The sequence below is a fragment of the Polistes fuscatus genome, unplaced genomic scaffold, assembly GCF_010416935.1.
Source record: "Polistes fuscatus isolate 324 unplaced genomic scaffold, CU_Pfus_HIC Scaffold15, whole genome shotgun sequence".
Classification (NCBI taxonomy): Eukaryota; Metazoa; Arthropoda; class Insecta; order Hymenoptera; family Vespidae; genus Polistes; species Polistes fuscatus.
In genome coordinates, this window is record NW_025113053.1 from 2,548,190 (window position 1) to 2,562,498 (window position 14,309).

Below are 14,309 nucleotides of genomic sequence, written 5' to 3' on the forward strand. Positions count from 1 at the left end.
AAGCATACGTCAATAATTTTCAAATGTAGAAGTTACCAATCCTGCTATTCTTATCTGCAAATAGAATGTGGCATCTCCTAGGGACATAAGACAAGTTCCTAGTAACTCCTATAGGGATTTTGGGAAAGTCCGCAGTTCTGACATGGAAGACTGTCAGAAAGTGTATAGTTGTCGTCTAAGTAATGAAGTTTCACGTCAAAAATCATTTATAAATGATTCAATAACAAGATATATACTTCTATATACGTAATTTTTCCACCTTCAACAAAAACAAAGAGAAGATAAGCATCAATGCAGACTTTCTAACTAAAGAAACTTTTCAAATGTGATATTTGCAATTTACCATTATGTGTAGATCATTTTAAAGATTATGGTAATTAAGAAACAAAATTAATTAATTAAATCTTGTAATATTTTGTTTTCGAATAATTATTATTATAAATATTATACGCGTTGTTGTATGATTTTCATTAAAATAAGATTATATGAATTTTGTTCTTATTTTAGCATACTTGTAAAACAATCACTGAAGTTATACTCACATATTTTGAAACACCTTATATATTATAACGATGTGGGATTAATTTATTTTCAATGTATATGTTACTGTAAAAGACTGAAATTGGAGAATGTTAAGATTTACATGGTCGCTTGGTGTATGTCCTAAATATTAATGTATAAGAATGAACCCAAATATTCTCCAATATAAATTTTTCATGGTAAACACATATGTGCCCATAATTATGAAAGTGGTCTAAGTCATATATTTCTTGTTTCGAGATATTTAAAGGATTACATTTGAACAATCAATGAATTCTATATAATATTCAAATAACAAACACTATCTAACGGTTCATTTTTCACAATATCCTGAAAATTACATTGAATAAATTGAGTTTAAAATAATGTCGGTGTGAAATAACTAATAAATTTATATTTTTCTTTTAATTTTGACTTAGACCACTTTCATAATTATGGGCATAATTATATAAATTGTATTTTAAAAAATAAGATAATCGTAATAATAGGAGAGTAAAATTTAACTGACGCTTTATTTGTCGCTTATTATACATATTATCTTCTGTTTTACACGATTTCTTTTTTTCAAATATTTATTAATCAATCCGCTATCGACAATATATATACGCAAGAAGCCTAACAATAATATAATAACGGCAACGCAAAATATCGTATTTGCACGATGACATTGTATTTTATTCTTTTTTTTTCTTTCTCTCTCTCTCTCTCTCTCACATTCTTTTATTTGTATTGCAAGGTGCGCTGCGCTCTTGAAAATTTCTTTAACAAATATATTTTTGTTTTTTATTTGGGAGAAGAAAAAAGTGTTGTTGTCTACGACAAGTGTTGTTTGCCGACAATATTCAGTGTAAAGAGAATTATTTATTTCTTTGAATTCGGCGATTGATTAGACCTATCTCAGGATGACGCCATGCGAGCGAATTGTGTTTATCGCGTTCAACGATTTGAAAAATGAGCAAAAATTGCTTAAATATGATATATCTGTTCGTGGTTGCTTTATAAAGCGATATACAAGAAATATTAAACGTTAATATCGTTTATTTCATTCGACGAATCACGATACTCGAATTAACGTACATATTTGTCTATACTTACTTTTACGATTATTTTATAAACCTAACAAATCGTTTATTATTTTTTTTGTGTCTATTTTGAAACGACGGTATTATCCCTTTTATCGTTAACGAATCATCTTCTTAATTTTCTTCTCCTTAATCTTTTTCTTTTTGTTAATCTTCTTACGAAATGAATTTGTCACGCTTTTGTTTAAACAATTTATCATGTTTGTTTGATATTTGAAAAGTTTTTATCCGATATTATTGAAATATTTTGCGCAACGCAACCAAAACACATTTGCGATTATTATTATTATTATTATTATTATTATTATTATTATTATTATTATTATTATTATTATTCGATCGAATTCTCGATCCGTCAGTTTTTTTTTTTGTATTCTTATTGTTTCCTTATATTTTTTATTTGTTCAAAAATGGTTACATCACACGTAAGTAAGTAATTAAATATTGCGCACTGTATCATCGTCGTATAGCGTACAACTAGATTATATTTATTTATATTGTTTATTTTCGTTATATTCGAAATATTAGTACAAATACATTTATGGAAAGGGACGAGAAAAATCAATCGATTTGTGAATGATATACCACCCCCCACACCTTATTACAATATATAGATATTATAATAATAACATCGATTTTAAGAAATTGCCTAATCGCTAGGCTATGGTCCGCATATATCCGTTTTTTTCTTTTCTTTATTTATTTGTATGTACGTGTATTCATATATATTAGTATTGTGTTTTCATACACAAATATTTGCGCGTGTGTGTTCATCGTGTGTGTGTATGTGTGTGTGTGTGTTTTAATGCATATGTTTTATTCACGTTTTCGTCGTATAATCCGACGTCTTGCGCTTCTGAAAATTCTCTCTAAAGCACTTAATCTATTTTATTTATTTATTTATTTATTTATTTATTTTATTTCTTTTTTTTGTTTTGTTTTGTTTAAATATACGACAAACGTATTTCGACGTTAAGTTACATCTTACGTATCTCTAAGATAAAATCGACGTGTATGTATAACATATATGTATATGTATACATACAATATCGTATTAAATATATATGTATACATATATATACATATATATATTTATTATAAATTCAAGGTATTAACCCTTTTGCATATATTAATTATTTTATTTTAACAAACGTGCGTTTTTCTTGGAACAAAACCCGATTAGCGATCACGTATAGTAAATTCGCACACTTTCCTAGGTGGACGGAAAATCAATGAACAGTATCTTTAGAAAATTCTTACTTATTTTTTTTCTTTTTTCCTCTCTCTCTCTCTCTCTATTTTTATATTAATCTTTATTCGTTCCTTTTTTTCTTTCTTGGTTAATAAAAATTCTTCTTCCATATTTGCACTTCAGAAAGATTGATTCATTTCTTTTTTTATTCTCATGCTCGTATACTTCCCTTTTGTAGTAGATTATAATTAATATATATTAGCATTTTCGAGAAAATCAAATTCTCGAGTCTTCGAAGAAATGTCAGGAAGGAGCATAAGCTCGAAAACGCATAAAATGACGAACCCTACTTATGTATTATACGTTTCCCCCGTTTCTCTTCCTCCCCCCCACCCGCGACGTTGTAAATTATATGATAAATAATCAAGAGATAAAGGGTCACGCGAATATCAAAACAGAAGTTAGCTTTTGACGTCCAGTGATTTTCAAATTCTTTTCAAAAGAGAAAATACTGATAACAATTATTGGTATATCAATAATATTGTTCTTAAAACAATTAATTATTTATCATATTTTTATCAATTATTTTATATATATATTTTGTTGTATTAGAATTGTAGTTTTCCATTAGAATAAATAAAAATTAATTGTACACGCGCTAATTATTATGATTAATAATTATTGAAATTCTTGATAAATAAATAGAGTACAATGTTAACAGAATAACAATTTTAACAGAATAACTGTTAAACAGAAAATAACTAAATTGTTTGTAGCAAATAAACGATAGAACGTTATTATCGGTCCATAAAACCTTTTGAAAAAAAATCTTTCGTAATCCTCTTGGGTTTGGGGGTGTGCAATAGAGTTTGAAAACCACTATCTTGTAACAACGAGGTAGTCGAAGAAGCAAAAGCAGGACGAGTTCTAGACCGCGTCCCGCCGGAGGGCTGGATTTTAACTATTGCCAGGAACAAAGTAAACTAAACTAATCGTAAGTCCCTTTGCTGCTATTTCGTTGATTTCCTCGTGTTTTTGAGCCCCAAGAAAATAATAATAATAAAATAAAAATAAAAATAAAAAGGTAAAAATTATAAAACGCAAGAAAGAAAACAAAAATAAAAACAATACAATGGTCAAAAATACAAAAAAATACAAACAAAACAATGGTCGAATAAAACTCGTCCCATTTTCTTCCATGTCACCTTTGTCCGTTCCTTTACGAATTATCCTCGTTTAATACACACGTTCAACGATAAACAAACAACAAATTAGGATCCGCTGATCGGGCTTTTTTTTGTTTTTCTTTTAGCGTAGTAAAACGCCGCGTTTCTTGGTGTACCTGGTGGTATTACACGAAAGTATATATTATATATTCAAGTTAATAATAATAATAATAAATATATTATTATTATTATCAGTATATCGTTTTAACTTTTCTCCTGTCACATCAACTTTTTTTAAATAGTCTTCGCAGCAATGGCTTTAATTCGTAGCCTTTTAATTAATCAGTCACACCGCGTTTCGGACTCGTTAATTAATTAATTATTAATTCGTGCTTTGCTTTTTGATCGAAGCCCCGCGCAGGAAGACTCAAGAAACCTTTTTTTTTTATCCTATCCTATATATAAATATTCTCTCTTTTTTTCTGCTTTTTTTTTCTTTTTTTTTTTTTTCTTTTTCATACTCTTTTACTCGCATAATACAATGATAAATTTTAAACGATTTAACAATATTTCAAATACGTACAATTTCCTATTTTCTTTTTGTTTTTCTTTTTCATTTTCATTAGTCGATTAAAACGTATGTGCGGATCAACGGAGGATGGATAAACACGCTCGTTTTCCTATTTTCAATTCACTCGAAAGTTCGTTTTTTTTTTTAAAAAAAAAACGATTTCAAATTCTTCTCGATTTATTCGTTTTTTTTTTCTTTTTTTTTTTTTTTCGTGTAATCACTTAAACGTAAGTTAATTCGGTACCTTGATAATAAACGTCATTGCATTAAAATCTTTTCATCTTTTTTTTTATTGTCGAGAAATTCGACAATTGTTTAAAAGACCCAAATCCCCGTTGAAAATAATGGGAGATCATTTCGAAGGAAAAAAAAAGATATGTCAAGATGAACGTTATAAATAAATAAATAAATAAATTTGTTAAAAAGGTACCGAATTAATTGCTATACCTAACAGTATCTCTCTCTCTCTCTCTCTTTTTTTTTCTTCTATTTTTTTCTCTTAATCTCTTTTTTTTTATTTTCATCTCTTCATCGAAGTACGTACTTATTGCTTTTCGATTTTGAACGATTTAGTCGATATCAAACGTGTATGCCCATCATCTTTGCCACTACTATCATCACCATCATTAATAAATACCCATCTCTCGTGTTTTTACTCTTATTGCTTTTCAAATTTGTGCTCGATGGTATTAGTAAGTTCGTTCGATAATTCTCTCTCTCTTTTTCTCTCTTTTTCTCTCTTTTTATCTCCAAACGGACCCTTATATTCAATAGTAGAAATCCATTCACATCTATCGTTTTTTTTTTATTTTTTTTGTATTTACACGGATTCCATTTATTTCTCTATCTTTCTCTTTTATCTCATTCAATCTCACACACTTCCATTAAATTAATATGATAATAATACGAGGACAACGAGCATCGAATAATTATCGATTAAAAAAGTTATAAATCGATGAGTTTAAATATGATTTATATTTTATTGTATACCTTAGAATTCGATCATCGAGTAGCGAGGAAAGAAAAAACAAACGACATTATTAGTAGTCTTTTCTTTCCTTATTTTCTAATAACGTTTTATTAATATTAATATTAATAAACTTTATAATAACTTTTAATATTAATATTGAAAATAAAAAAAAGAATTATTAACTTATTAAAATATTAATAATAATAATAATATGTAAATGTATTTTAAATAACGATTGTAATAATAATAATAATAATAATAATAATAATAACAACGACAAATCATTATATTTAATAATTAAATAAATATAAGTAAAATAATCTCTCGTACATATATGGGGGTGGGGGGAATAATAAACAGAGAAAAAGAAAATCTGAGATATTAAAATTAAATGAATAAAATAATATTAATTACAAAACAATATTTTTAATTCGATTTTCATGAATTTTTCAACGAACTCTTCGTACACAACGTTCTTCTCAATGATCTTCGAATCGATAAATGGAAAATATTCTCAATTTGAAATATAATCCGCTGATTGATCGCACACCTTCTTCTTGGTCCTTTAGCCAAGTTATGAAAATAAAGAGTTAATAGGAATTACGTTAACACGACGATCGGGTTCGATCTTGCGCGAGGTTTCGACAGTCGATTAGAAAATTTTCCGTTAATTTACTCTTCTTCTTCTTCTTCTTCTTCTTCTTCTTATTTTTCTTTTTTCTATTTCCGTTTCTTTCTCTCCTGTATTCGTTTTTTTAAATTTTTTTTGTTTTGTTTGGTTTTCTTTAATATCTACTTGATCCACTCACCATTTCCTAATGGATAATAAGTTCTTCTGTTTCTTTTTTTATTTTTTATTATTTTTTTTTTTTCATTGTCAAAAGATCATCGTTCTCTTCTTCGATACATATATATATATGTATATATGTAATTATGTTGTTATATTTGTATACATTTAGTAGGTGTATGCATATACGCGCACGCGTATGTGTTTGTATGTGTCGTGTGTATCTAATTCGTGTATATTTGACGTGTATAATGTATATATGTTTATCGAAATAGTCAATATTATTAGAAGTCCAGCAAAAATTCTATAATTTACGTTTATCTCTATCGTAATTATTATTATTATTATTATTATTATTATTATTATTATTATTATTATTATTATTATATGTGGTTAATGATAATAGCGATAAGTAGTAATAATAATAGTAATAATAATATAGGCGATAACGTTGTATCACCTAATTAACTGGCTTATTAAACTGGTGTCATCATTGAACAATTATGTTCACCTTTTTTTTTTTTCTTATTATTTTTACTAAAAAAATTCAAATCGAGGAACTTGTTCTATTGAATTTTTCACGCTTATTTCGTGACCGGTAGTACGTATTATTTAATTTCATTTTTATTTTTCTAATATCTTTCATACTTTTCTTCTATACGAAATATATATGTGTAAAAAAGAGGAAACTAAAGTTACAAAAAGAATTTTTCTACCTACGTTAGGATAAATCAAATCGCACTACGAATGCAATCGTATATTTTCTTTCTTTCTTTCTTTCTCAACGTGTTGTATATCGATTTTCCTTAAGATTAATGATTTACTCATTCAAAACTAAAAATATCATGATTTACAAGAAATTATTAATTTTTGTTTACTCAATTTTTCATTCTAAGGATAAACAAATGTTTATTTATTATCTCAAAGAGTCAAATATTTTGTTACATTTTCTTTCTTTTTTTTTCTTCTTTTTTTTTTTTTTTCGAATAATAAACGAGACTCTTTATACAGTTTATCGTATAAGAACACATAACTTTATACACATACATATATAATATATATATTTTATTTTATTGGTGAAAGGTAAAATTGAGCATAGGCGTTGGAAAATGGTATTGCCATATTATTTGGTATTCCAAGAACGATTTCACTCCGAAATTGTTCGCGTCGGCGTATTGTATTTTAACAATAAGTCTAAATATTCGAGGCTACGATATCAGCCTTGAATTTTTGTGGACAAAATTATTCCACAATTTGTTCTGGAATTCGAACTGAAATGAATAAAAAAAGAAAAAAGAAAAAGAAAAAAAAGGATTTTTGCGTAAACCCCCAGAATACATTTTTCATCGAAAGAAAAAGAAAGGAATATAAAAAAAAAAAAAAAAACAACGATTAAAATTTTTTTAATCAAAACTGACGAGATTTCAAATCGAGTGAAAAACTCGATTATAGTTGTTTCGTTCTTATATTTTTTTTTCGAATATTTTCTTTTCTCTTTTCCTTCTTCTATATTTTATTTCTTTCCTTGTATATTTTTTTATTATTATTTCGCACCAAATTTTATTTTTATATTTTATTATCGTTAAATATATATCGTCAGAATACAAATTTATATATCTAATATCTTTCGAAAATGTGCATAAGAATTTATAATGTAAAATCGTACGATGGATTTATACAATGTTGTATTATTATGTATATGTGTATATGTAGAAATGTATGCACATGCAGAGATATATGCATCTATAGTCTTTATTATATTTACTTTAAAGCGTGTATTTTTTTTTTTTTCAATCTTTACGAATACCTGGCTCGCATACAAAAAATAAAAAAATAAAAAAATATTAAATTTATCGTTATTAGTTGACAAACGTGTTTCTCGACTTTTTTTCTTCTTTTTTTAATTGCATCTTTTTTGTTTTATCTTCGTTTGCGCGTTATCTGCATTACTACTTGCTCGTACGATCCCCCATTGGCCAACAAGTTAAACACCCCTTTGCTTAAAAGCTTATAACAATGTTTTTTCAGTAAGAAAAAATATCCTTCAGCGTTGTAATTTCAACGCTGTCGATTTCGTTGTCGAAGAGAAAGGAAGATAAAAGAAATAAAATGTTTCCAAGCATACGGTATTTGAGTAAACACGAATTCGATAGATCGATTCTACGAACGCGATAAATTCTACTAAAAAATCCCTCCTGGCTGACAATCGAATCGTTTGTGATCTTTTTCTTTATTTATTTTATTTTGTTATTTATTTGGGAAAGGTCGAATAATCGAACGACCCCTTTGAAAGCGTTTTTTTTCATTTCGTATTTAGGACGAAGAGTTCATTATATTTTAATACTAATGCAATTGTAAATGATAACTTCGAAAATGTTTCGTTTATTTTTCTTCTCAATAGTTCTACGAAATTTGAGAAATAATATAAAAAAAAAACTGGTGTGTGTACTTATGTACGCACGTAAGAAGTTATACTTCTTTGCAGTACCAAAACGAACATAACCTCAATAACCTCAAAAATAACTTCAAAAAAAACTTCAAAGAAAAAAAATAATTATTATTATATATATATAAGAAAGAATAAAAAAAAAGAAAAAGAAAATATAAAAATAAAGATATCAGTCCATACTAAATATAAGAAAGATATATCGAATTACTTCACGCGTCAACAGCCATGGCGCGGTTACAGCATTAGTTCCCGCTTCGATCGTTTAAGTAATAGCGGCGCTGAGTTCGATTAGTATTTGGATGGGTGACCCGCTTGAGAAATACTTGAAATTGAGCCGTATACTTGAAATCGTTTTGCCGCGCGTCGTAAATACCGACAAACTTCATGGTGTCGTTTTTCCAGACGCTCCGAACAAAATCACTTCCCATTACATTTTCCCCAACGCGCCAAAAGAAGTATAACTTCAAAAATTAATATAATGAAATATAATAGATCATTATATATTAATAATACTTTTGATCTGTGTATAGTTTTTTTAACGAAGAACAATTACACTGCATTATTATTACAATTGAAAAACTTTGATTTCAAATAACGAAATAAATTAAATTTAAATAAATCGATAGACGTATTATCATTCTTATCAATTTCATTATCAAATCAAATTAAATTACTTTATTCTTTATAAATTTTTAATAACGATAATAATAATAACAATGACAGTAATAATAGTAATTGATCTCAATTATTTACTACACAAAAATTATACATCTTTTGTGAACGATAGATCAAAATTATCGAATGATAAGAATCTTAATTGTTCGGATGTCGCGGTTATACGATTAGGTGAAAAAAAAAAATAAAGGAAGATAATAAAATGAGCTTGCGAGAACAATGCTGAGCTTTAAAAAAAAAAATAAAAAAAAAAGAGAGAAAAAAAAAAGAGAAAAACGAAAGCCTTCGTCGTCGCGTGTAAAAGCACGTTGATTGGCTGTCCGATTTAACGAAGAAAGACACCGAAATTTATTTGCGAGTAATTTGGCAAATTAAAATCGGACAGCGACACGCGAGCTGTCATGCTCGTCGTCCATGTGACTGGTTGATTCTTACCACTACTACTATTACTTTTATTATTATTTTTTTTTTATTACTACTACTACTATTCTTTCTCTTTACTAATATTATTATTATATTATAAATCTTCGTAATTCAGGTGGTGCAGCAGCGTTCGTTCGAAAAACAACAAATCTTGGCTTTCTAATCCCGGTTTTAAAATAATCAAAGCTCAAATTTTGTCAAAATTTTCGTTTTCTTTCATTCGAGTTGTTCATTTATAATAATGTATTTTTATTTTTCTCTCTCTCTCTCTTTTTGTAATTCAATATTATTAAATTATTATAAACTGGCACGAAAAGAAATCATAGAATTTTTTTTGAGCATTATTTTATATTATTATCCCCGATGATAACGCGAGTTTTAAATATGAAGCCTATATGCATCTTGAAACATATTCCGATATTATTATTATTATTATTATTATTATTATTATTATTATTATTATTATTATATCAATGCATGTTATAATGTATTGGGTTACCTGAAATGTTCGTATCGATTTTATGAATATATATATATTATTATCTCGACAAATATTGTTTTTATTTATTTTAATTTTATCAAATAAATTAAAATAATTTATATTTTAAAATAAATCATAAAAGAGAGAGAGAGAGAGAGAGAATATTATTACTATCATTCGACTTATCGTTTAATTTACTTTCAAAAATTATTCGTACTTTTAATTTAAATATTTTTAAATTAAAAAAAATATGTGTATATAAAAAAAAATATCTACGAACGTATAAATAAAAGTGTAACCTTGGAATGAATTTTTTTTTTAAATCAACACAAACTCTTCGGATAATCCTATTTTGACGTTTTCCGTTTCGACGTTAGTATCTCATACGAACTGAGAAAAATCGTTAATGCGAAGTTAAATCAAATAATAATAAAACCCCGAAGGTTTGACGATATTTAAATTATGATTTATGCAACTCAATAATATGTCGTGGAACGTGTATAAATCCTTTAAATTTTTCTTCTAAAATAAATTTCATAATATTTAGATTATTTTCATATTTAATAATAATAATTATATAAAATAAAAATGTTACGATCACGCATAGACAATTTAGAATTATCATGGGAGAAAAAGAAAGGTCGTATTTAAATAGTTTTTTTTTTTAACAAAACTTGATTGAGGCAGCCTGCGTAGCACGTTAATACGAGCTATGTATGTGTAATATATATATATATATATATATATACATATACATATATATGTGTATGTATTTTTTTTTAGTCGCTTAGCTTTTATCAAAGCATATGTTCGCTATTAGAGTTATCCAACACACACATATGTATATTTAGATATACATATATATATACACACACACACATACACACACACGTATACGTTTTCTTTCTCTATTTTGCTTTTTTCCTTTGTATCTCCTATCCATCATTGAGTTCTCAAAATACCGTAACTAAACGGATCGTTGTTGTACTGAAAGCTCGTTTTATTTCGTACAAAGAACCTCCTCCAAACTCGAATTTATCGGCCTGGAGCTACGGTTCTGTCAACTTTCCGGAAGTAATAGGAAAAAGAGACTTTCGAAAATCCTCTATCTGTCTACCTGTCTGTCTGTCTGTTTGTCTCTCTCTGCCTTTCTCTTCTTTTTCTCTTTCTCTCTCTTCTCTCTGTGTACTCTTTTCTACAAAAGATCTACGAAACAGTTCCCAACGTTTTCCAGAAAAATTCAACTCGCTATAACTGGAAAACACTGAATTTCATATTTTTCTTTAAAAGACAATTTTATATTTTTTCGAAAACAATTATTAACTGATATTAAAAGTATACTTATTTTTCAATCATGTATTCATTTCAAATATATTCTCGTTATTCACACATATTATATGTATGTGGTGAATTTATTCTTAGCGTAAATAATTAAAAAATATTTATTTTATGCGATTTCATTTATATTATTTGTATTATCAAATAAATCATAAAATTAATTTTTATTTCTTTTTTTCCATTTTTGAATTTACTAATACACTATCGTAAGTATATATATATGTGTGAATTGACAATAAACTGGAATATGAGATAACAATATAAATCTGTTTAATGTTAATTCATTCTAATCAAATGAAGATATTTAGTAAAATAAATCTGATCGTTTTTCCAAACACAAAAGAAAAAAAAAGCACGAGAATTATTTAATAGACTTATAAATCATATAAAAAAAAATTAAATAAATCACGAATACGAATATAACGCGCATGTGTGTATCGTTAATATCAATATAAATTTGTCTCATAATTAGAAAACCACTGATTTAATGTTTCAAGATGATATGCTTCACGACAACGAACACTTTTGACGATATCGAAATAAAAAACGTGATATTCTTTCTCACGGCAATCATAATAAATTCCCGAACAGCTGCTGCCACCATAAAAATAGGATGGATATCTTTTATAGTCCTTATTCATTTTTTATATCTTTCATTTGCGTTCTTCCCGTTCTTCTTTCAGTGTGTTTCGTGAAAAATAATTAATTGTAAGTTCGAGCTTGGGTTGACGTTACTTCGCCCATTTTTTTTTTCTTTTTCCAAGCTTACCTTATACATATATTTTTCAAAATGTTGGACAGGTTTTGATAGAAGCAAGGATATGTAATCGATTACACTCGTCAGCACGAACTCCAAAGTGCATTTACCTATATGTTCTTATACATATATATATACATATACAGTAAATATACAGATACATATATATATATACATACATATACATATACAGGGTGTCCAAAACGATTGGGACCAAACCTATACTATTACTGAGGTCAAATTTATGAAAAAAGTTTATAACACATAGTATAGGTTAGGTTCCAAATATTTTGGGACACCCAGTATATATGCACATAGGTATACGTGTACTCGCCATTTACAATATATTTGCCTTCTAAAGTGACATACTGCGAAGCCCTCTTTCTCTCTCTCGTACTCGCAAGCTTTTATAAACGTGAGGAATCCTTCGAAAGCTTCCTCGACGATTTTATTTTGCTTCTATAGGAAAATTATTACGACGAAGACGAAGAAGGACAAGTAGACAAGAGGATGGAGAAAACGATTTATGACGGTGATATTTTTCTTTTTTTTCCCCTCTTTGACCTCTTTCATTCTCCCTTTTTTCTTCCCGTTATTTTCCCTCTCGCTCGCTCTCCTTCTCGTTGCTTTATTTTCTTCTCTCGTTCTTATTTCTTTCCTCCGAGTAGAGTCTTATTTATTTCCTTATTTCCTCTTCTTCTTCTCATCCTTGTTTCTCTCTTATTTTTCTTCTTATTTCTTACTTTTTTCTTTTTTTTATCATTTTTGTTTCTCTCTCTCTCTCACTCTCTTTATTATTCGTATTCATCTTTCATTCTCTCTCTCTCTCTCTCAATATTCTTTCTCTTTTATTTTCTCTCGCTTAATTGTCTCATTTTTTTTTTCTTGTTTTTTGTTTTGTGTTTTTTTTTGTTAACTAATCCGAATTAATTGTTACACCTATACATTAAATACTATATTCGAATACACTAGAAGTTTTTCCTCAATCGTGCAACTGCGTAATTACCATCCCGATGTTTATCCTTTTAATTATGATTTTTAATTAACCGGTATTATGAAGTAGCAGAAGAAAAATGACAGTTTGTTATAATAATCGCGACGATGGAATTGTTAGACATTGAGATTATTTATGCAATCGTTACTTCGTTTTTTTTCGTATGTTTCCGTTTCTTAACTTGTATCCTTTTTGTTTTCTTTGGTTTTTTCTTGAAAAAATGTCCTCTCGTCTACGATGTAAATATTCATCACGCGTTTAAACGATGCTTGAGTTTTTTTTCTTTATTTTTTTTTTGTCTACTTACATACATAATAAACGATGAACTACGTTACTCGTAAAAAATTGTAATGTAAAAAATTGGTGTAAATTTATGCGAGATCATTTTCTTCGTCTCTTTCTTCCTTTTACTATCTCTCTCTCTCTCTCTCTCTCTCTTCTTTTCTATTTCTTCTCTTTTCATTCTATTTCTACTTTTGTTCGTTTGTTACGTTTGTTTGTATGAGTTGTTTCCCCGTGTATGGGGTTGTGTTGTTGTTGTATGTGTTTTGTTGTCTTTTTTTTTTGTTTTTCGTATTTTGTATTTTTCTTACGACAATAACAGCAAATTCCTACGAGGGTAGGAAACAAAAGGGGGAGAGAAATGGCATTGCGATAACGATCAATAGCGAATAACCAACGTACTCGCTTAATAAGCGTTTCTTCTTCTATCTCCCTTTCCTTTTTATTTGTTTGTTTGTTTGTTTTTTTAATTTTTTATTTTACATTTTGTTTTCGTAGCGTTCGAAGCAAGCGTTCGATCATCGAAATATTGACAAAAAAAAAAGGTTGGAATACGTCGAACGCTTTTGCGTGTTCGGACGTATTCGATTAATCATTCGTAA

At 27.7% G+C, this 14,309-nt stretch overlaps 1 long non-coding RNA gene across 1 annotated transcript; it reads left to right on the forward strand.

The window, feature by feature from the left end:
- The first annotated feature begins 128 nt into the window (after positions 1 to 128).
- LOC122514428 lies at positions 129 to 724 on the forward strand. The gene is made up of 2 exons (XR_006303049.1): positions 129 to 373; positions 508 to 724. It is a non-coding gene; the product is annotated as an uncharacterized LOC122514428 (long non-coding RNA).
- The last annotated feature ends 13,585 nt before the right edge of the window (positions 725 to 14,309 follow it).